Genomic DNA, 23,618 nt, shown 5'->3' with positions numbered 1-23,618 from the left:
GAAGTGGAAATTAATGTTTCGTATGTTTTCCAATCAATATTTCGTGTTAAGTCATAAGGAACATTGATTGAATTCGTAAGGCCTAATTCACTGTTAATTGAAACAACGATTGGCAAATGATCGCTACCGTGAGGATCAGGTACAACCTTCCACGTGCAATCTAACCGAAGTGATGTCGAGCACAGAGATAGATCTAATGCACTTGGGCGTGCAGGAGGTCCGGGAATGCGTGTTGTTTCGCCAGTATTTAAAACTGTCATATTAAATTCGTCACAAACATTGTATATCAAAGAGGATCGATTATCATTGTAGAGGGAACCCCACAATACTCCGTGCGAGTTGAAGTCTCCCAGTATCAGACGCGGAGCAGCCATGGATTCCACTACCTCAAAAATTTGACGTTGTCCAATTTGAACATTGGGAGGTATATATATAGAAGCGATAGACATGTCTTTGCCTTTAATATTCGTTTGGACTGCTACAGCCTCAATGCCAGCAATCATGGGGATGGTAATTCTATAGAAAGAATAGCACCTTTTAATTCCTAGAAGCACTCCTCCATACGGGGTGTCTCGGTCTAGGCGAATAATGTTGAAATCATTTAAGTTGAAATTAATGTTTGAGGTAAGCCATGTTTCACATAGAGCAAAAGCATCGCATTTTAAATAATGCAGTAAAATTTTTAAGGAATCAATTTTTGGTATGATACTTCTGCAATTCCACTGTAAAACAGTGATGGAGTCTTTCAACTTAGGAGTTGAATTAACCATTGAAGGATATAATTGCTGCAAGGATGGGCCATTGAGTAATCAGCTGCTCTAAAAATGTTCTAATTGTTGGGAGGAAAGCTGAAAGTATACTCTTTAGTGGTTCAGAAATATTGAATGCTTTAAAAATCCAATCAACAATTTCAGAAAATTTCAATAATCCTACCCCCGGCTGAGGCTCAGAGGAAGGCGAAATTTTATTATTTCCAGTAATGGTGTTCTGTTTGGATTGTACGTTCCCAAAACCGGGCGGAATTGATTTCGGTTTTGAATCGGAATTTTTCGGTTTTGGGCGCAGTTTATCTATTGGTGGAGAAATTTTAAGGCCCTTTCTTGGCAGCTTGGGAAAAGAAGACTGTTTTCTTTTTCTGGAATTTCCGGGTAACACAAATGATGTACCTTCGCGCGCTCCGTCGGAGTCAGACTGTTCCGAAAATAGAGATGTGTAAGTGTTTTCTAAGAAGATGGGTTTAGGGTAGCATTTTTCAACATTTCTGCATAGGAGCGCTTAGACCTCTCCTTCAAGGATCGTTTAATTTTATCCTCGCGCAATTTATAAATGGGGCATGCAGGGAGCTCATGCGAGTTTTCTCCGCACATTAAGCATTTTTCTGAATTTTCATTGCATGTATCCTCTTGATGAGAACCCCCACATTTGCCACACCGTGCCTTATTGGAACAGTAAGTGGCTGTGTGGCCAAGCTGTTTACAATTAAGACAATTCATTACACGAGGGATAAAAAGGCGAACAGGGAGACGAATCTTATCGATAATGACATAGTTGGGCAGCGCAGACCCAGCGAAAGTCACTCGAAACGAGTCAGACAGTCGATAAAGTTTTTTATCTCCTTCGTGTGATACTGAATGCAATTGTTTGCATTCAAGTATCTTTACGTCTTTAAGTATGGTGTCTTTGAAACGACCAACCCCATGCTTAATTATGTCATCAACAGTCAAACTCGATTCTGTGATGACCCCATCAATTTCAATTTCCTTTGAAGGAATATACGCTCTATACTCACGCGTAAAAAGCTCGCAAGAAGCAATTGCATTGGCTTGTTTGAGACTACCAACGACAATGCGTATTTTATCTTTATTGACTTTGACGATCTCTTTTACATCCGAGAATCGCGAAGTCAAATCTTTCGAAATTTGAATAATATTTAGCGCCTTTACTTTACGCCTAATAAATACAATCCATGGTCCCGTTGACGACTCTGGGTAAATTTTAATTCTAATCGGGTTTACATTTTCAGCAGAAGGCTTAGGGGGAGGGTCTGTAACTCGTTCTCCCATCTCTTCATCCATTTTACCTAGCAAGAAAAACTATCACAAAAAGGAATGAAAAATATACCTGTTATACCTGTAGAACACACCTCATGTGTTACGTTGTAAACTCGGTGCCCGTTGTTTGACAATGTGACACTTGCTCTCCTTCTTCGTCGCGTTGCTTCTTCAGTAGAGAAATAGGCCTACCTGCAACACTCCAAAACTCTCTCCGGTTAAGCTGCTCGTCGGTATCACCACCACAAGCGCGATCTCTCCGTTTCCACCGCCGCGGTAGACAAATGTGGCTACCTGTGGCTTGCTGCGAAAATCCCACTGTCGATGCGGCACTTTTCGGTGCCACTTGTTTTCCTTATTCGTCGTACCACTTCTGCGGTAGACAAATAGAGCAAATGGGTCTACCTGTGACGCTTCCCCTCTCGTCGATTAGAATTGCCCAACGACACCAATACAATATATTTTTTCTGTGTGTACAGGCACGATCACTTTCGATTTCTGCCACCGCGGTAGGCAAATTCGTCTACCCGCGGTTTGCTGTCAAAACACCACTTGTCGAGGATGCCGTTGACCACGCCTCCGACGTATCAACTGTCGACTCACACTTAACAAACTGGTCTCTCTCTCTTCCACAAAAACGCATACAGCGTCTCGCACTCCGTCACTCTCTCGAGAACAAAACCTTCCACCTGGAGGCACAACCGTCTCGGCCGGTTGCAAAAACTGTTATGATTGATTGATGACGGTTGACTGTATGCGGCTGACGATGTTGGCAGTGCAGCCAAATTTTTTTTCATATTTATGTTGCTATAATACACAATGTCCGACATACATGTATGACATACTACATGATTCTAGCAAATCTGGCCAGCATAATATCAACTCGGACCGCAAAAACAAAACTTACATTCCTAAATCTATTCGACTCACCCTTCCGCCATCTTGCCATGTGAACAACTCGTTACAAAACAGTCTGCAGATTGCACACTCTTTATTTAAGGAGATCAAAAGCAGAAGTTCGTATGTCTTTTATTTTTTCCTCAAAAAATTCTCAAATATTGTTTTGATTTTTCGCCGATTCCAGGAGCAGTTCCTTTTAATAGATTTACATAAAAATGCAGATTCACTGGATAATGACGCGACATCTCTATATTTTATTTTCTTTTTATACATGAGTCAGTGACATTCTAATCATACTCGAAAATAGTAAATTTAAATATTGCAAATACGTTAACAGGCTAACGTCACAAATATTCATACAAATACAAATGTTCTTCAAAAAGAATTAGAAAAGATTTTGCTTGATATGAATTCTATTGACAGGTATTCGATCAGAAGGAAACTCACATATAAATGGTAAACAAATGATTGATATGTGAAGTCTTTATTCAAATATTAAGCGTTATTTGATATATTTAAATTATTTTATTGCGCAATGTACACTGATCATGTGGCCAATACTGCGAAATGAGCCCTGTGGTAACGATAACAGTATCCCATTAGTTCGAAGACGTCAAATTGGCTCCACGCTGGCTCCAGAAATCGCTTACTAGTTGTCTTGTCTTGTCTTAGGGAATGACGAAAGCAAGTCGATTTATTCTGATATCACTAGCACCGGTCATGTAAGATTCGTCTTAAAAATACCAAGGTGCCATTTTAGCAGCACTTGCATATATCACATTGATACCGAACTGCATGGTCAAGCCAGAACCAACACCATTATACATCGAGCGAAACCGAAAAAAATCCTAAAGTATGATTCACACGATGCATCAGCTTCCGTCAACGAAATAGAGTGTCAGCGTTTCGTCAGAAGTTAAAATGAATGTGGCGCTACACGGTCCAGATCACTCTAGGAATGAATAACATATTTACATCAAATTAGAAAAAGTGCATTTAATTTCCATTTTTGCATCAACTTTACACTCCCTTCCAGAAAAGTTTGTTTAACAAACATCCAACACACCAAAAAATAACCTTTGAAACGTAGGCGATAGACAAAATAAAATAATATTCGCTAAAACCATAACCAACAAAAACCGTCTTCAACTGTTGAAAACAAAGTGGTCGTTCTTCCAGTTAGCCAAAAAATAATGAAATTTAAACGACATGTAAATTAATACGAATGTATACTTACGAAGATTGAATCAAAAATTTGATTGTGAATTAAGTTAAAATCAATGCGCTCAATTGGTGCATCAAAAAGCATACGATTTTACACTTTCCTTCGTGTGATAGTACATGTTATTTATTTTACAGCAATATTAGATTAAAAATACATTAAAGTGCATTGGTTTTCCGTTTAATGAAACTGTAATTTTCAGTAAACGAGTAAAATTACAATAAAATTCGTTGAAGTCGTGTGTATTTGTAGTGGAACTTAACTGTTATGTGTCCAACAAAAAACACCTTTAACAAGCCAACGTGGGTACCCGGGTACCCACAAATTGAAATGCTCATAACTATGGCTTCCTTTATCCGATTTGGATACTTTTAGAGTTTTTGATTCAGGAACCCGTCCACTTTTTTATTTGTAAAATTGAACCGGATGAATGGATCTGGTGCTTGGTAATCCGGATTTTTCGGGGTAATGTTCCAGTACGAGGGTATGATTTGTAAATTTTAATAATGTCCTAGCAATATGAGTATCAAAACTCTCTTATTGTTTCGAAAGTCTGTTATTTATTGTTACGGGACCCTATGGCAGTTTAAAAAATGAAATTGGAATGGAATGGCCACTCACGGCCCCACGGGAACCTGCTCCTGAATGTCCGTTCCGGGCTCAAATCACCAAATGGTTCCATAACCACGAGATACAGCCTACTGATGCAATTCCAAAAAATGCAATAATATTCATATTCCCCGATCATTTTAAATATTTCACGGTGAAATATGTTCGCAGTGGATAATTCATTTGGAGTGTAAACGCGACGATGGGCGGAATTGATGCGGAGTGGTGAATATAAATGTCATCTCTGTTCACGGTGAACGTTCGCCTTCGAATAACAGATTGCATTCGGACAATCTGTAAACTGCCAGGTGAGCGTGAAATCGTTGTTCGCTGATGAAACTGTTCACGACGTCGTCCACTGTGAACAATGGAAGGTATTCAACACATGTTCACGTTCATTTTCACCGATAGTCTAAATAGTGCTTTACACGCAACACAAAATACATTGCACGCTACGCAAAATACATTATGAATTTCTATTTTGTTGGAAAGAAATGCATTTAATTTCGCTGATTTTTAAAAATGCATCACAAGTGATTTTCCCCTAGATGTTGCGTGTTTTCACCCTTCGTGTCATTGCATCACGGTATTACTGCGTGGGGGAGGCTCGATGTGCTTTCGTCACACCTCTTTCTTTTGCTCTATCTCAGAGCCTCACTTGGTCCATGAAATGAGTCGTCGTTTGAACTTTGATGTAATTCTCGACTCTTCTTGTCTCCGTCTATTACGTCGCCATTTAGTTCTCGTCTCAATGAGCCTTTTGGTAGTCATTTTATTCCTGTTTCCGTGAGTCATTCAGCTCCCAGCCTTATCAAGATCTACTCGGATAGTCGCGCTTCTCCGACTGAGAGATCCCCAATCAAGGAATTTCTCCCGATATCGACAACCGCTTTCTTGAGTCATTTAGCTCCCAGCTTTATCAAGATCTGCTCGGATATTGTCCGGCAGTGAAACTACCCTACTCCGACTGAGAGCTTCCCAGCGGCGGAATTTCTCTCGACATCGAGATCTGTTTTGTTAGCCAACTAGATCCCCTTTTTGTCACCATACTCACGACGGCGGTGAATCTACTCTTCTCTGAATTCCCAGGCGGTAGATTTCTTCCGATACCGATGTTCGGTTTTCGTGAGACATTTAGCTCCCTGCTTCGTCTCGATCTAATCGAGCTAGTCCCCTAGCCTACTCGACGGGCCAGTCAGTAGGCGTTGAGGTCTGTTCAGTGATCCTGGGTGGAGCGAAGCTTGCGCTTCACAGGCGCCCCAACGACCCACTGACAGCTGTTTGACGCTACTTGATCTAATCCCCGGTTGTGGATTTCGCCTTCTCACAAGCAACCTGCTAGGGTGTCGGCGATTCCGGTGAAGCCTGAAGTCTTGTTCGCTGGCACTCCGGTGAACCCGCTGCTACGTCGCGTACTACTCAACCAGCCCCCGGCGGTGGCTCCAGTCTACACCATCGGAGAGTTCCCCGGCGACGGAATTAGCCGCCATTGGCTACTTTGATGGTCCCTTCGCCACTTTCTCTACAGCTCGGAAAGTATACTCGTAACCACTCTGTTGACAGTATCCCATATTCAATATGAGATATTCTACGAACCTAGGATATTCGAACACTTCGTATTCCGGTGTCTCTCGCACGTTCACGTACGCTGGAGAAAGGGGTTGACGAAGCGTGTCCAAACCGATGCAAGTACTTCCGGAACCATCCTTACCCGGACAGAAACTGCGTCAAATGAAAGTTCACCTCTCCATGCTTCCTATGTACCCAAGCAGACACATTTGGGATGAGTCGGTGGGTCCACCTTCCTTTCTCCCACTCTTGCTCTCACTTAGTCAGCAAGTCTAGTCTCCTTGAATTTCGTGTATTTCTCTGTTGGTAACATTCCACTTTCTCAGCCAGAGTGATGCAGAAGCGGATCGTCCCGGTAATTACGCATACTACCTCCGACGATATCGTGGTGTTCACGCTTGCAACACGAACAGCCATTTGCATCTGCGCTGCAAGTCCAGTGCATTGGTACAACGCAGACTAAAAGTCCTCCGTAAAGGAGCATTATGGAGCCTTTTGATATTTTAACTGAAAATCCCAAATAGATAAACGAAGTAGGGTGCCTAACTGGGCAAATGTAAAACTGCCGAATAACTAATGGGTTCGCAAAAAATCACAAAAATGAGTAGATACAGATCCTTAGAATGAAAATACTGCAATAATGTGGGGAATTAAATTCTATAATGTAATATATTAATGGTTTTTCTTAAGCTTAATTTATCATGAGGTTCGAAGCTGCGAAATTATCACGCTTCCATATTGCATTGTCAGCAAATTCTCGCAATTTCTTGAAAGGTGAAAATTTGGGTCCGTGCTTACTGAGGATGAAAAAGCTGTTCAATGAACTGCTTGTCGTAAGAATGAGCGAATATTTTATCCTCTGATCTCTAGAACGATACTCACTCATCAATAATGTCATAGTAGTACACTTAGATAAAGGAAGGGGCATTTGTTCGAAGAAAGGGTTAGTGGTATTTTTTTATGATTATATTTTTAATTATTGGATTTATCACTTCAGATTAAATGAAATAAATAAAACTAAATGAGTTTATTATTCTAGTAGAATAATAGTAGAATAGTAAAAATGAATAAAAAAGTGGGATGCCTCCATTGTTTTGCATAGTGTATATCTCAAACCAAGAACATTTCTTTCGCTATTAGATGTTGTTTTGTGGCAGAATCGTTCGTCTGGAGGGGCCCCTAGTGATTACTGCAATGCTGAACCCCCACATAGGATTGAACATACGAAATAGAAATCAAAATCTAACTTAAGTAAATATTGTCAGAATGCATCATCCTGGATTCAAAATATCACCCACAACCAGTAAAGCTCAAATTTATGGCTTCCAGAATTTACCCTGTTTCCTGTTTGCGTGCCGGAAAAAAATGTCACCGTCGGGAAAAAAGTTCTCCTTTGTCAAATATGTATTGCCAAAGTTTCACCTTTTCGTATTTGGCTCCCTTTTTTATTATCATTAGCTTTTGAAGTTTGGAAAAAAAAACGCCCGTTATCCCATGGGAGGAAAAGCCGATTCGATGGATGCAGTGAGTGAACCCAGTCGAAATAGCCCTATCATAAACCAGGTTTATGGCTAAAGATATGCCATTTTACGAGCTGCGAACCATTTGAAGAGGGATATGCTAATTCAATTAGATTGGTACAACCGATTGTTATAGGTTTTTGTTTTGAATCATTCTAAATCGGATAGAACTGTCCCATTTCCCGTTGTTGAATAAAATGCATTCAAAATAATGGTAATATAAATTGAAGCATAAAATTTGTAATTCTAGTAGCACAGTGCATAATTGTGTTAGATTTTAAACGCTTTTATTCAGGAATAGTTAGTAATCCAAGTCAAGAAGCACTCATTTTTAATTTAACCCAATCAGTTTAACCGACGTTCTCAATCAATCATCATCGGCTGCCCCTATCACTCATTCCAGCTGAGCAGCGTCGTTTCCGAACGGGCATACTGTGCACCAGTTTTCCGCCTCTCCTCCAGAAACCCAATGAATTCGTCCTCCTCGAGTAGCTCTACCACAGCAGTAGGTACAGCACAAACATTAAATTAATAACCTCCTCCGGCGATAAGTGACACGGGACTGATTGTGAAAAAGGACTCGAATATGAACAGGCGCTGGCCTGGGGATGGAGTGCGGGTGGCAACTCTAGTGGAAAAATAGATTCACATTACTGTTAAAAAGTTCCCCTTGTGTCGATGATGTTGACGACCCTTCCAAAAAAAAATACAGACAGGCGTCGATTTTCATTTGGCTACAAATTAAACAATGACTTGTTGTCGCAGAGAACAGACGTCTAAATTAGAACATTTTTGCATAAAAACTTTTTAATCATATAAATTAGAATACTGTTAAAATTACTGCTACCATCGCATACGAGCAACCCGTAAAGCGGTTGTTAAAGTTCTGCTATCCGGCAGCATCACCAAAAAATTGTTCAGTAACTGATGTTACTTCAAATACACATTGTTACATTCACGTCTGTTCGCTGTGCTATAATAGTATGACATTATATATTTTTTGTTCTGGCCAGACAACCCGATGCATAGTTGCTCGGTAAATTGGAAAAGTTCGTTGCCCGTGCAGTGCCAGTGACTTTTCTGAACCGACCTGTGAATGACGTGTACCAACAGGACATTAATTATTCATCGCGGCGAAAGCATCTACCACACCGTCCGCGCGCTCTGGTTGGGTTTTAAATTATGGTGTGAACTTATTATAACTGGCTGGTGAGATAATAATGAGGGTTTTTCAAGCGCGTGTTTGTGGGTTTATAACAACCGTTTTACGAAAAAGATTATCATATATCAAGAAAATTAAATATTGATAATGGTGCGTTTGAATTGATATTATGGCATTCAGTTTTCATCTAGCCGTTTGATGAATTCTTTCCTTAAGCTTAGTATGCACCTCTTGCGAAATGAGGTCGCGAAATATTTTTCCTTCTTCCGTGCGGAATTTTGACATTTGCTCGCGAAAACTAGTCTGTGTGTTTGCTGTTAGATGTCGCTTTTGATAACTGAAAAACGACATCAGCTGTTGTTTGTTTATATCTTTTTTTATATTTCTGCTGTCATTTGAATGTTTTAAATGATGTATTTTATTAATTCATCACGGATGTGTATGAAATCGGTAACAATTGTAAACCTATTTGCCATTCATGAAGCTCTCAGGGAAGTGACGTACTCAGCGTGAATCATATTTCGAGCATGATTAATTATAATGCTTATTTGTGACGGTTCCGGATGACTCGGGGAAGTTCAGTCTGACCAATTTAGACAGCACAATTCCTGCAATCGGAAATTTAAATCATTGGCTGGCCATTTTCTATCTAAATTGGCTGCTTCTACCGGTTCTAGAAGACCCAGGGAAATGATCGAAATTCGCTCAAACCAAATCTATTGTAATCGTAAGTCTAAATCGGCGTTCGACCATTAGGAAGCAAATCTGATTGCCTTGGCCGCCTTTACCGCTTTCACAAGTCTCGGGGAAACTACCTTTCGAAACACGTTTCGGAATCCGGAATAGATTCCAGCGCAAATATAACAACCGACTCCGACTCAATCGGTTTCAGGTCGAACCAAACTCTAGGCTTTAAACTTTGGCTGACGTTAAAAATCGATTATGATAACAATGGCTACTACTAAATGTTCTGGAAGTCTCAGGGAATGCTACCAATAATCAGTACGGATACAAACCTATTTTTGGTATAACAATTGTGAGAATCGCAATTCAAATTTATTGCCATAAGTAATTCGTGGTAATTCTTATTGCATGAAACACTAAAGAAGGTTTAAGGAATCCCGGGAAAGTGTTCCATGGTCTGAATCGTGATTCCAAATTACTGGATTATATTATATAACTAAATTGGTCACTTAACAAAACCGAAGGTCAAACGAATCGTCAACCAATCGGATCAACAACTGCTGTACTTCAAAAATACCGTATATGCTATAGCACGTTTACTTAATCACCAGGCTGCTTTTTTGTATGCTAGACGGTGGGTACCGGTGTGTGTGAATGATCACGTTTGCGACCGGGTTTGTATTATCGCAAAGTTCTCAGGCGTTGCTATGTGATGCGCGCATTTATGTGACGTTTGTGTGACGAGTCTAGTAGAGCATTCATCATCATTGAGTATTGTATATCAAATATAAAACATTGATCATTAAATACTAAATATCACACATTGAATATGAATATTAAACATTGAATATTACATTTTATATATTAAATATCAAATGTTAAATATTCAATAATAAATATTAAATATAAAATAAAAAACATAAAATATTAAATGCACTAAAGACCCGATTTTATCAGCTCCCTCATATTAAAATTGATAGTTGGTTGTTTGATGGGCTCTAGCAGTCGAACCAAGTTAAATTCGAGTAAATCCTTTCTTGGGCATATATTTCTTGTCTTATACTACGTTCACACTACAGAGTTAAAACATGTTTTAATAATTAGCAACAAGAAAAATGTAATCAAGATAGCGAGACATCTACACTGACAAAATATAAATGAATAATAAATATATGGAGAAATTAATACACCAATAAGTAATTAAATTGGTAAATAAATTAATGAATAATTTCTCGGTTTATAGGCATTAACATAAACATTTCACATATGTTTCAGCACATATCGAAGGACGATGGTTTCGTCTAGCACATTATGCAAAGAACTAAGGGGCGAATGTTTAAGCGGCTTGGTTTATTACAGAGTAAAAAGTAAACAAAAAGAATAACATTGTTACTTACGATACGACCTAATGAAAATTTTCCCCAGAAATAAATGAACATATAAGTAAATAATGAAGGAATAAATAAATGTAAAAATATACTAAATTCAAACCCAGTCGCTTTCGCCTTGAATCGCTTCAAAGCATATATCAGTTAAGATATCTTTTTGTGTTTTTTTAGCTATGTTTTGTCTTCTTGGAATTTTGATTCACATGATAATGAGCAAAATATTTTTCATCTGTTGCTTCAAGGTTAATCTTTCGGATAATTTTTCCACCGCTTTCTCTGCTGGCCGTTCAACGACAAAATAAAATAAAAAACAAAGTCGGGTTCTTAAAAGTCCATTTAACTGGAAGTTATAACCATTAGCTGAATTCTAAATTGACGGTCAGATTGACCCCACTGAACATCATAAAATCAGATTGGCCCTGTATGTAAATTATGGAAAAGATGTTAAAAGCCTTTTACAATCAGTTATAATACAATACGTTATAATCCATTTAAAACGAGTGTATTGCTAGTTAGGCACTTTTCAATAAGTTAGGTCCTTTCATAATCAGTTCGGTCATAAAAATCAATTAGGCCCTTTTATAAATTGTTGTAAAATCGCTATCAAAATTCTTCATAATCAAATGTTGCGTTATGTATGTGCTCGGGAAGATATTTGTTAATGGAAAACATGAAATTTCAATTTGTTACATTTTGCAGTTAGGCCCTTTTCAAATGTTTGGATAGAACTGGGTAGAACTAAATTGTAATTGTAATTGTAAATTTATTAGCTTACGATACCCTGTTGGTTACATTTGTATATCTTATGTCAGGTCAAGGAAAAAAAAATAAAAAAATATAGTAAAATTATAAATTCAGAATCAAAACAAGTATGACCCAAAAAAGCTCCTACGCCTTTCACCAGTAGCTGGTCGAAAACACTTTACGGTGCGATCTTTTCAATTTCAACCGAATTCTCCGCGTCTAGCAACTGAATCTTTTTCCGGAAGTGTTTTTTGATTGATCTGCAAATCATCATGCTTCGATCACTGCCCACTAGGTTGATGGTGATTCCGTTCTGTTAAAGAAGTGGGAAGAAATACAATCTATAGGATCACGAGAATGAGTCACACTTACCGAATCTACCGGTGCGTCTAATTCAATGTAGATACGTTTCGCAATCGGCTCGTCCCTGCTGATCCATCGGCAGGTCGAAGTTGACGACAATGGTCATCTGTTCGACGTCGATACCTAAGACGAAAGAATCTCTCCGTAACCTGGTGCTGTAGCCAGAATCAAGTGGTGGAACTTACCCCTGGACAAAACGTTCGTTATAATCTGTACCTTCTCTAGTCCGGTTCGGAATCGATCCAGAGCGTCCAACCGTTGCTACACCGTTAGATCACCGGACAGTACCGCTACCGAGTGACCATCCTGGGACAGCCTGCCGGTCAACCAACCGGCCGTTTTGCGTACCTGTTTCGATCGATTAACAGTTCTGAAAATAAGTTTACTTGGAGTTTATAACTGTCCTATACATCATATGACAGAAAATGATCGCTTGTCCGACGGTAATCACACAATTTCTCGTCCTGGTTGCGGAACTTGACGTAGTACTGTTTGATGTTATCGAGTGATTTTTGCTCCCGCGCCTGCCGAATGACTATCGGATTGGGTACGATGTACTCGGCAAACTCCATCACCTCGCGCTCGTACGTGGCCAAGAAGAACACCGACCATAACACCCGCCTCGTCCAGTACAAAAAGGGAAAACTAGGTCGTACGTCCTGAACTATTTACCCCAGTCCATTAGCTTGCCGGGTGTTCCGATGATGATATGATTAATCAGCTTCGCCCCTTTGATGGTCTCCTCACCGCGAACGGCGTTAGGAAGTTTGATTTCCGGACAAAACTTTGCCATTTTGGCAGCTACTTCCCCCTTCTGAATTGCCAGCTCATACGTGGGGGAAAGTCAAATCACCTGCAAATAGTTTTTTAAATGATGGACTCAACTGAGCATTGCCAGCACGAAGGCAGCGGTTTTTCCTATTCCCGACTGACTCTGGGCGATTATATTCCGTGGCGGACCGGTCAACAGAGTAGGTAGAGCCATCTCCTGAATCTTGGAAGGGGCTTTGAAACCCATCGCATAGACTCTCTGTAGTAATTCCTGCTTCATGTGCAAAGCTTCGAAAGTTTTAACCAACCAATCCCTCTGCTGCACCTCCAGATCCAGCTTTGATTCTACTGGACCTTAGCGAACATCTTTCATTAGCAAACTTGCATCCGCCGGGCTAAAAGATTAGTCATGGATAATTTTAAAACTGATACTGAATATTTCGGGAGAAAATTTAGAATAGGACGTAAGCAACAATGAGATTCTCTTTGGGGTGTTTCTCTTCTGTTTATTACTCGGTCGCTTCAAAATTTAGTACTCAACTCTTTGCCTAATATTTTAGTAAAAACCATCGGCTATGTACTGGAAAATTAGTGCAAAGTGTTATAGTGACGTCATAATAATCGAAGGAGAAAGTAAACAAAGAGAGGCTCTCAATGTACCCTATGTCCTATTAAAAATTTTCTGCAGATTTCGACTTACTTGAATGCCTCCTCTGCATCTTCCGCGGAGGAAGCTGTTTCTCCATTTTCTCTTGCAGCTTGTTTTTCTTCTGGAGCTGCTAGAGTCAGAATTTCCGTAGCTACCGAACTCCAAACATCAGGTGCAGCTTTGGTTCTACTGCCGGTGGACTAGGTTTTTCCGCATTCTTTTTCTCTGGACTGCCAGCCGCCGGCTCTGAATCCTTATCCTTGGTGATATGTACACAGTTCCTATTTGTATTAAAAAGAAAAATTCAAATCCCATCCCAATGATCGCTTCAAAAATAGGTTATAACAAAAAAACACTTACCGAGTGCAGAAATTTCTTGATCCGTTGTCTTTTTGACCCAGCTATCAGCAGCGCTTGCCATCGTTTCGATCGGGTATTAAAATTCAATAGCAAGGTACAAAGTATGGGAAATCGTCCTGAATCAGCACGGATACTGTTCCTCGGGTGGTTTATTCCTTGCAATTCGCTGAAATTTTGACCAGAGCGACCTTGCGGAAAAAACGATGCCTTCTTTTGCCTGCTCACTTCCCTGCCATGAAACCGATGATGAGCGCTTATTCCAAACGGTTAGCCGATTGAACATGACGCGCCATTATGTTTGTTCTGTGAATTGATAAGGACATCTAGATATGCAAAGGAATGTTTGGAGGAGGGATGCTACTGGTAAATACATACCGAAAGAGAAAGTCCATTCCGAGCATATTGATGTTGTGTTTTCTGTTGACCCATTATCACTGCGTTCTCTTGCTGGGTGATTACCATGTTATTATGTTGTTGGTGTTCGATCTGAAAAAAATCATAATAAAAAATATCCGTAAATGAGTGAACTCGAGCTTTTTAAAGAAGAATAGGGTATTACATTACAATGTACTAAACACGGTACTGATCCTTTCGAAATAAAAAAAGGTAATAAAAATGTCTCACCTTGCCGCACCAACTGAATAAAAAAGTCCTGGTAGGAACCAAGGCTGGAATATGACTTTTGTGCTTGACTCCGATTTCTCTAAATCAAGAAGGCAACCGCTGGTAAAAATAGTGGCAGACAAGTTTTAATGTGCCGATGAAATGTTTTCCGATGTGTCCATCATTCGTAAACTCCTGTTGTTCGTTTGAGCAGTAATTGCTATGTGGTCCTTTTTTGAGGGGTTGTTGGCTATTGCTGTATTTGGAGTTGTTGGTACTGCTGCGGTTGCATCGATTTAATGTTGATTGGCGGATTGCCAGATCCAGGATGTTGAGACAAGATTAGTTGAGCTGATTTGCTTTGTTCGGGTGTGCTGCAAATAATATTAATTATTTAAATTTAATTGTTTGAAACTAGAAACAATCACATTTCCAGTAATATTTTTAAACTTACCATTCAAATTCGATATATTGAATTTCTAAACTACGAAATATTGACAGGTTGCGATGAAAAAAATACAAAAAAATACAAAAAATACGAAATAATACCGCTGACCATTATTTCGCAAGGAAAAAGTTTGCCATGGTGACAGCGCATAGAAAGCAGCGCCGTCTCGCGGAAGTATTATGAGACTTATCGTTTGTCGAACCGTGTCTCAGCTAACTTCATTTTTCGTTATCGTTTTCGCGAGAGCTGCGTACCGCTTACGAAATGGAAACGAAAATTTTTTTCGCGAACTTTTCGCGACGTTTTGCCTTTCTCAATAGAAAGGTATTGCAATTGCTCTGAAAACCGACTTTTTAACGGAGGCCCGGAGGGCCGAGTGACATATACCATTCGATTCAGTTCGTCGAGTTCGGCAAATGTCTGTGTGTGTGTATGTATGTGTGTGTGTATGTATGTGTGTGTGTGTATGTGCGTCTGTGTGTGTGTACGCGAACACAATCTCACTCACTTTTCTCAGAGATGGATGAACCGATTTTTACAAACTTAGTCCCAAATGAAAGGTGCAACGTTCCCATAGGCTGCTATTGAATTTCTAATGGATCCGACTTCCGGTTCCGGAATTACAGGGTGATGAGTACGATCACGCAGAAAACGTCGATTTTAAGAAATTCTGCAATGAATGTATAATGGTGAAAATTTTTCCAAAATGTGACCACAACTGCTTCGATTTGTAATACTAGGTCATTAACAGCCATTCAAAGTCTCTTTGGTCACATTGGCCACCATCATCGGTTCCGGAAGCCCCGGCGGAAGTATCCAAATTCAGAGTAACAGTCACATCGGTTTCTCGGAGATGGCTAGACCGATTCGACTAAACTTGACCTCAAATGAAAGGTATTGCGTCCCCGTAAATGGCTATTAAATTTTATCCCCAACCGACTTCCGGTTCCGGAGTTACGGGTTGTGGCGTGCGATCAAATAGCAAATTGTGATTCAAACCGATACCCCGATGGAAGCAAAAAAGGTAAAAATTTCGCTAAAATGTCTCTCAAATAACTTAACTTTGCAGTTCTAGGTCACCAACGGCCAAACAAACTTTCGTTGACTACATTGACCACCATAGACGGTTCCGGAAGTGCCCGGGAAAAGCGGCCATCTTTCATAACTAGCAAACTCATATCAGTTTCTCGGAAATGGTTGGGCCGATTTTCACAAACTTAGTCCCAAATGATAGCTATATTATCTCCACAGATGTCTGTAACATTTCACACGGACCGCTTGTATGGTTCCGGAAATATAGACTGAACGGTCCGGTCACACATGAAATTCCCATATAAGCCGGAACTCAAAATTTTTTTCAAAGGGGGGACCCCATGAAATTTCAGAAATCGAATTCGTATTTCTGATGCCAAACATCTTTAAAATGCATGAAACGTCGAGATTTTATGTTATCACGAATTTTTTTTTTTGGAAATCGACTTTTTGGGACTTTGCCGATTTTGCACCTTTTTGCCTTTCTCAATAGAAAGGTATTGCAATTGCTCTGAAAACCGACTTTTTAACGGAGGCCCGGAGGGCCGAGTGACATATACCATTCGATTCAGTTCGTCGAGTTCGGCAAATGTCTGTGTATGTGTATGTATGTGTGTGTATGTATGTGTGTGTGTATGTGCGTCTGTGTGTGTGTACGCGAACACAATCTCACTCATTTTTCTCAGAGATGGATGAACCGATTTTTACAAACTTAGTCCCAAATGAAAGGTGCAACGTTCCCATAGGCTGCTATTGAATTTCTAATCGATCCGACTTCCGGTTCCGGAATTACAGGGTGATGAGTACGATCACGCAGAAAATGTCGATTTTAAGAAATTCTGCAATGAATGTATAATGGTGAAAATTTTTCCAAAATGTGACCACAACTGCTTCGATTTGTAGTACTAGGTCATTAACAGCCATTCAAAGTCTCTTTGGTCACATTGGCCACCATCATCGGTTCCAGAAGCCCCGGCGGAAGTATCTAAATTCAGAATAACAGTCACATCGGTTTCTCGGAGATGGCTAGACCGATTCGGTTAAACTTAGTCTCAAATGAAAGGTATTGCGTCCCTGTAAATGGCTATTTAATTTCATCCCGATCCGATTTCCGGTTCCGAAGTTACGGGCTGTGGCGTGCGATCACATAGCAAATTGTGATTCAAACCTATACTCCGATGGAAGCAAAAAAGGTAAAAATTTCGCTAAAATGTCTCTCAAACAACTTGAATTTGCTGTTCTAGGTCACCGACGGCCAACCAAACTTTCGTTGACTACATTGACCACCATAGACGGTTCCGGAAGTGCCCGGGAAAAGCGGCCATCTTTCAAAATTTACGAACTCACATCAGTTTCTCGGAAATGGCTGGGCCGATTTTCACAAGCTTAGTCCCAAATGATTGCTATAATATCCCCACAGATGTATATAAAATTTCGTACGGATCGCTTATATGGGTCCGGAAATATAGACTAAATCGTCCGGTCACATATGAAATTCCCATATAAGTCGGAACTCTAATTATTTTTTCAAAGGGGGGACCCCATGAAATTTCAGAAATCGAATTCGTATTTTTGATGCCAAACATCTTTAAAATGCATGAAACGTCGAGATTTTATGTTATCTCGAAAAATTTTTTTTATCAAAATCGACTTGGGACTTTGCCGATTTCGCACCTTTTTTCAGTTCAATATTACCATGGCTGTTTTTTCTTTTTCAAAATTTTTGAACTCGAATAATGATTTATTTTCCTGAATATAGTTGTCATGTGATGTATAATAATAAAATGTAATATATGCATTTAAAAGTTTTTAATGAATATAAACAACGCACACATTCTCGTGATTCATGATTGAGAAAGGCACAATTGCACCGCTAGGTGGATTAAAATAGGTTTTTGGTTTAGAGAAACTTTTGAAGAAGCTGTGCAGTGATCAAATCATCATTCAAATTTGGCCTAAAATTGTATTAGTGTCTGCATCAAAAATTGATTCTGATTCTGATTTTCTGAAGCAAATTTTCAAAGCGGTTTTTCTCGACTTAATGTCAGTGCGGCTTAAGCCTTTTAGTAGGTTTACGATCGAATTGTTATCAGTATGTTTTGGATGTTGGAAAAGCTTCATTAAAAATTCATGGTATATGTATGAAACAATACCAATAAACGCTTAATTTAAGATACGAATGGGGACAATATGGAAACAATTCGAAGATGTACACCTATGGAAGATTTCGGTCAGTAAACCTGGAGAGGAAGTTCCCCCACTTCATGATAGCATTCCGGCTGTTAGTATTTACGTTGCAATGACATTAGTTGCTGGATTAGGGCGTTTGAAAGAGTAGCACATATTGGAACCATTCATGATGGAGAATCCATTTTGGACAACTTTCGGGAATGTTTAAAAAGTTCAACATTTCAGGAACCACATATAAATGATAAAACGGAAGTAGAAAAATCCTTAAGAAAACGCCAGAGAATTATTAAAATACGCAATTTCATTGCACATGGCGTTTCGTGTAAATACTAATTATTTTTTTGTGCAAAATTTGCATTTTGTGCAAATATCAATTATGTGTAAGATACACAAATTGTATGATGTGTAAGGTACACAAATTGTAGACAGCATATGTGCAATAAGAATACTCACACTTGTTTTTCGATTTATCGGTCGTCTCCGCTGCAGCAGCACACGGTGGTTCCGTTAATTCCAGTACCGATTGACCATTGAAATCCAGGTCGACAACGTCCTGCATTTGAAGTTTCCCGGGATGCCCGATGCGTTGGCGAAGTTTTACCTCCCATCGGACACGATATGCTGGACATGGTTAAGCGAGGATCAATATTTATCCCGCTGCAAATGTCAAAACGGTAAAATAAGTTTTTTCCGCACTGAACTTTTTGTTAATATGCGATATAAATTATACTCACTTGAAGGGCAGCACGATTTTAATAAATTTTCAAGACGCTCTGCGACGGCCAGACTACTTCGATCAGTTTCAATCGCAAATCATACACGTCACAAACACTGTGATAGAGAACATGTGTAGTATTAGATGAAGCACACATACTTTGGCAACTGGTCGAAAAAAAAGTTGAGAGCGAAGGTTAGCTCTACGTGAGAGTGTTCAGCTCCATGCTCTTCTTACTGGGTATATATACTTACCAAGTGTAATAAGAATGAAAGACATTTTCATAATGGTATATTGTACGAACCAGCTATTAAATCATAGTTTGAAGAAATGAGAAAGGCACAATTGCACCTCTAGGTGGATTAAAACAGGTTTTTTATGCATAGGTTTTGTATAGGAAATTTCATTTCGCAGGAGGTGCATACTTAGCTTTAGGGTAATTTCGGGAGAACAGCCGCGTCGGGTTAGATGCCGCGCTCTCTACATGTACTACGATAATATGATATTGCGAGGTTTGTACTTCAAAGAATTACAGCATTGGAGATGTAAAATAATCGTTATTATTCACCTACAATAATATTATCAATTTGTGCGTCCAAGCGCATCGTTTTTGGTAAATTCTAGAGAAAATTTTCAATAGGACGTAAGTAACAATGAGAGATTCTCTTTGGGGTCTTTCTCTTCTGTTCATTACTCGGCCATTTCAACATTTACTACTCTACTCTTTGCATAATATTCTAGTAAAACCGTCGGCTTTCGATATGTACTGGAAAATTAGTGCAAAGTGTTGCAATGACGTCGTAATACAGGTCGGACTCGATTATCCGGGGATTTGAAAAAAATCTCACCCCGGATAATCGAATCACCCGGATAATCGAATCAAACTTTTTTTTGCGTTATTTCATGAATTTAAGCTTCATTCGTGGAGAAATTGGAAATAAAATGACCAAGGCAAATTTTCCTATTATGGTAAATGTACCTATTTTGGCCCTAGTCGATTTTTCAGACGTTCAGGGTGTGATTTGCATTTTCAGTTGGTTTTCATTTATTATTCATATTGGTAACGAGTTAACGATATTTATCAGTTGTTTATAGCTATTTGTACAAAAATTCTAAGATAAACTTTTTAATAAGGTGTGTCTTTTGCAATACAAGTCAAACTCGATTACCCAGGGCTTAGATTTTCCGTGGTAACTGATACGATTACTCGAATACCAGAAAAAAATAAAGTTAGTAAGTAAACTGGGGGTCGTCTGTTTCTCGGCTCCAGTTTAATTTACGTGGAGTGTCACATAGCACAGCTAACATGTCTAGTAAGTCTAATTAGAAGAGTGCGTGTTGCGCACCCATAAAGAGATCCTTGTCGTTGTCCTTGTAGCATCATTTTGTTGACCAATACTGGATTGTCAGGTAATAACTACGCGTGTAGTCTTCGCAAACTGTCACACTCATGCTTGTCGCTAGCGAAGGACTACCAGGTTCCCGGGCGCCTCAGCGAGAAGTACTCCTGCGCCCTCTTTACATAGCCTATCATCCATCTTTGCTTGAGCTACCCTAGAATTGAAATCACCTCCAGTGACGGCCGGGTCTCTTTTCAGAATCTCGTTAACCGTTTCTTGATCAACTTTTTTCTACCGCGTATAGGGTCCCAAAACTATTTTTCATTAAAACTGTTGGCGTCAAGAAACACGAAAAACCTGGTTTCAGAAAGATAGGTGCTTCTTTTGCAGATGCTCAATATTTACCTGCCGATCTAGTGCAATTGCATAAAAAAGGTAATTGAGGGCAATCTAAATTAGAAAGTTTCAGCAGTTTTCAATAATATTCCCAGGCTAAGAAAATATTCCAAAATTTCATTTCGCCATTAACAGAAGCTATCCCTGGCAGCACTGCTTCAGCGGAACCCAATCAGATTAATTGTAATAACTTCTGTTCTAATGCTAATATTTATAACTTTTAGTGCTCAAATGAAAGATCTTAGTTGCAGTTATTAGCCTTACTTGACATTGTGTAAACCAAAAGTTATAGTCATATAGAGACATGGTTGTTCATCAACCAGAAGGGCACGAACGGGTTAAAGATTCTATTAGGATTCTGAGCAGAAATCACTTGTTGAACGGGATAATGGGAGAAGAGCAATATTGTTTGTGTCAAAGTCGACTGGAACTCAAAGCAGGATATTCATCAGGACATTATACCGGATTCCAATGATAATAGGACCATGATTCTGTCAGTATCTGGAATAAAGTATAATCTTCAGTGGAATTCTATCTTGAGAAAGATTCCACTAGACATTTAAGAAGTTTTTCTCTAGAACCCTGCATCAAAATTTAGAGAAAAAACCGTAGAAATACGGATAAATATTGAATCGAAGTTCTGAAATAGATTCCATTTGGATGCTAAGAAAACTTCGATCAGAATCTTGAAAAGTATCCCAAACAGAATCCTGAGAAGCATGTCATCATTATCCCAAGAGATAGCCAGAAACCGACCGAGCAATGTAGGTATAATGACGTTTTATGTGACCTACAGTAACCGATGTATTACGAGAAAAATGTACTTTTAGTGTAAAATTAAAAAGTTGCATATTTGGCAATATTGGCATTAAAAACTTTTCATTTTTTTTGAAATCCCTTAACAAATCTTTAAAAAATATCTCGCTGATTGATTCTAGTGCAAACAGTACCAGAGATATAATCCGAAAAAACATTTTGTTAAACAATTTGTTGAAATTAACCGTTATGTGTCCAACAAAAAACACCTATAACAGGCCAACGAGGGTACCAGGGTACCCAAAAATTAAAATGCTCATAACTATGGCTTCCTTTAACCGATTTTGACACTTTTAGATGTTTTAGATTCAGAAACTCGTCCACTTTTGGATTCTGTAACATTGAACCCAATGAATGGATCTGGTTCTTGGTAATCCGGATTTTCCGGAGTAATGTTTCAGTACTAGGGTATGATTTGTAAATTTAAATAATGCCCTAGCAAAGTATCAAAACTCTTCAAATTGTCTCGGAAGTCTGTTATTTATTGTTACGGGACCCTATGGCAATTTGAAAAATGAAATTGAAATGGAATGGCCACTCACGGCCCCACAGGAACCTACTCCGGATTGTCCGTTCCGAGGTCAAATCACCAAATGGTTTCAAAACGACGAGATACAGTCTACTGATGCAATTCCAAGAATTTTGATACCCATATAGCTAGTATTCCATTGAAATTCACAAATAGTATCCAAGCACTGGAACATGCTTCCGGAAATCCGGATTCCCGGGAACCGATTGGAATAACCCGATTTATTTTTACCAAGTTTAAAAGTGGATGAGTTTTTGAATCCGAAACACCCAAAAGCATCAAAATCGGTTGGAAATTACCTTAGTTATTGGCATTTCAGTTTTGGGGGTACCCGGGTATCCACGTCGGCCTGTGACGTAGTAAAAAATTCAGGAGTCCCTCCTCACTGCTTTCTTACTACATCAAAAACATGATTATCCCAAAAGCTTGACTTAGTGAAGTTCTAAGATGTCACAAAGTTTCAATTTCCAACTAAGGATAAAACATCGGAATTTCATTATTTGTTAAAAAAAAGGTGTCCGGGTACCGCGTCGGATAACAGTAAAGAGTGTTCCCATGGACTGAGGGGCTGTTTAAACGACACAACAATTTAGGTTATTATATATTATCTATAAATGAACAATTTCTTCAAAACTGGTTCCAATCCATGATGGTCGATTTCAAGTTTTGTTTTTTTAGGCCACTTTGCGCGGAATAACCCATATATAAGCTATTTTTGAGGTAGGTTAAAATTTGAGAGGAGGTTAACCCTAGACCCCCCAATTGCCCGAAAAAAATCTTCTATTGACTGCAATGATGGAATTAGCACTATAATTAGACATTATAGTTGAAATTTGTTTTTTTTTTTCAAAACACCCGGATAATCGAATCATTTTCCCCGGATAATCGAATCACGGATAATCGAATCCCCGGATAATCGAATCCCCGGATAATCGAGTCCGACCTGTAAACGAAAGAGAAAGTAAACAAAGAGAGCCTCTCAATGTTACTTACGTCCTATTGAAAATTTTCTCTAGAATTATGTATCAATTGAATAGTTGGGACAATTTAGAAGGCATTCAGATCACGAATAAGTTCATCTAATATTTCAGGGGAAAATGTCGTTGTGTGGAATCTCTCCCCGACAATTGGTATAGATGCCGCATCACAACTCCGGGTGAGATGCCGCACTCGATGGCTGAGGATGCGTCGCTAAAATATATTTTTTTGCGACAGAATTTGTAATTTGTAATCAGGCCCATCGAGAGGGCGGTCTGTGGGGGGCAGCTGTTCCGGGTTCCGGGTCTATATTAGTGGCTTGGATGTTTATCTGAAAATAAAGCTAGATGTGGGTGGAGATTGAAAAAAAACATTAAAAAATTTCACGCGAAAAATATGGTAATTGTTTTATTTTTATTTTTATTTTTATTTTTATTTCCCTCATTGAAAAAATAGCGGTTTCAACTATTTTCATCTGCGTCTCGTATCATCTCTTTTAATAAGGTGATTCATTAACAGTACTATATTTGAAAAAAAGTCGATCTCATTCTAATAAGCATAATTTTCAATGTTCGTTGA

At 39.1% G+C, this 23,618-nt stretch overlaps 1 protein-coding gene, 1 long non-coding RNA gene and 1 pseudogene across 3 annotated transcripts in view; 1 reads left to right on the top strand and 2 right to left on the bottom strand.

The window, feature by feature from the left end:
- LOC131684094 (protein tincar) overlaps nucleotides 1-23,618 on the top strand; it is a 487,885-nt gene that overhangs the window by 62,082 nt on the left and 402,185 nt on the right. The window lies entirely within an intron of this gene.
- LOC131680648 (DEAD-box helicase Dbp80-like) lies at nucleotides 11,490-14,053 on the bottom strand (annotated as a pseudogene).
- LOC131684103 (uncharacterized) lies at nucleotides 14,138-14,992 on the bottom strand. The gene is made up of 3 exons (XR_009304615.1): nucleotides 14,617-14,992; nucleotides 14,368-14,478; nucleotides 14,138-14,295 (listed from the first exon to the last, which is right to left on the bottom strand). It is a non-coding gene; the product is annotated as an uncharacterized LOC131684103 (long non-coding RNA).

This window comes from Topomyia yanbarensis, chromosome 2 (assembly GCF_030247195.1).
Source record: "Topomyia yanbarensis strain Yona2022 chromosome 2, ASM3024719v1, whole genome shotgun sequence".
NCBI lineage: Eukaryota > Metazoa > Arthropoda > Insecta > Diptera > Culicidae > Topomyia > Topomyia yanbarensis.
Note: the sequence above shows the minus strand (reverse complement) of the source record. Positions and strands in the feature narration are given on the sequence as shown.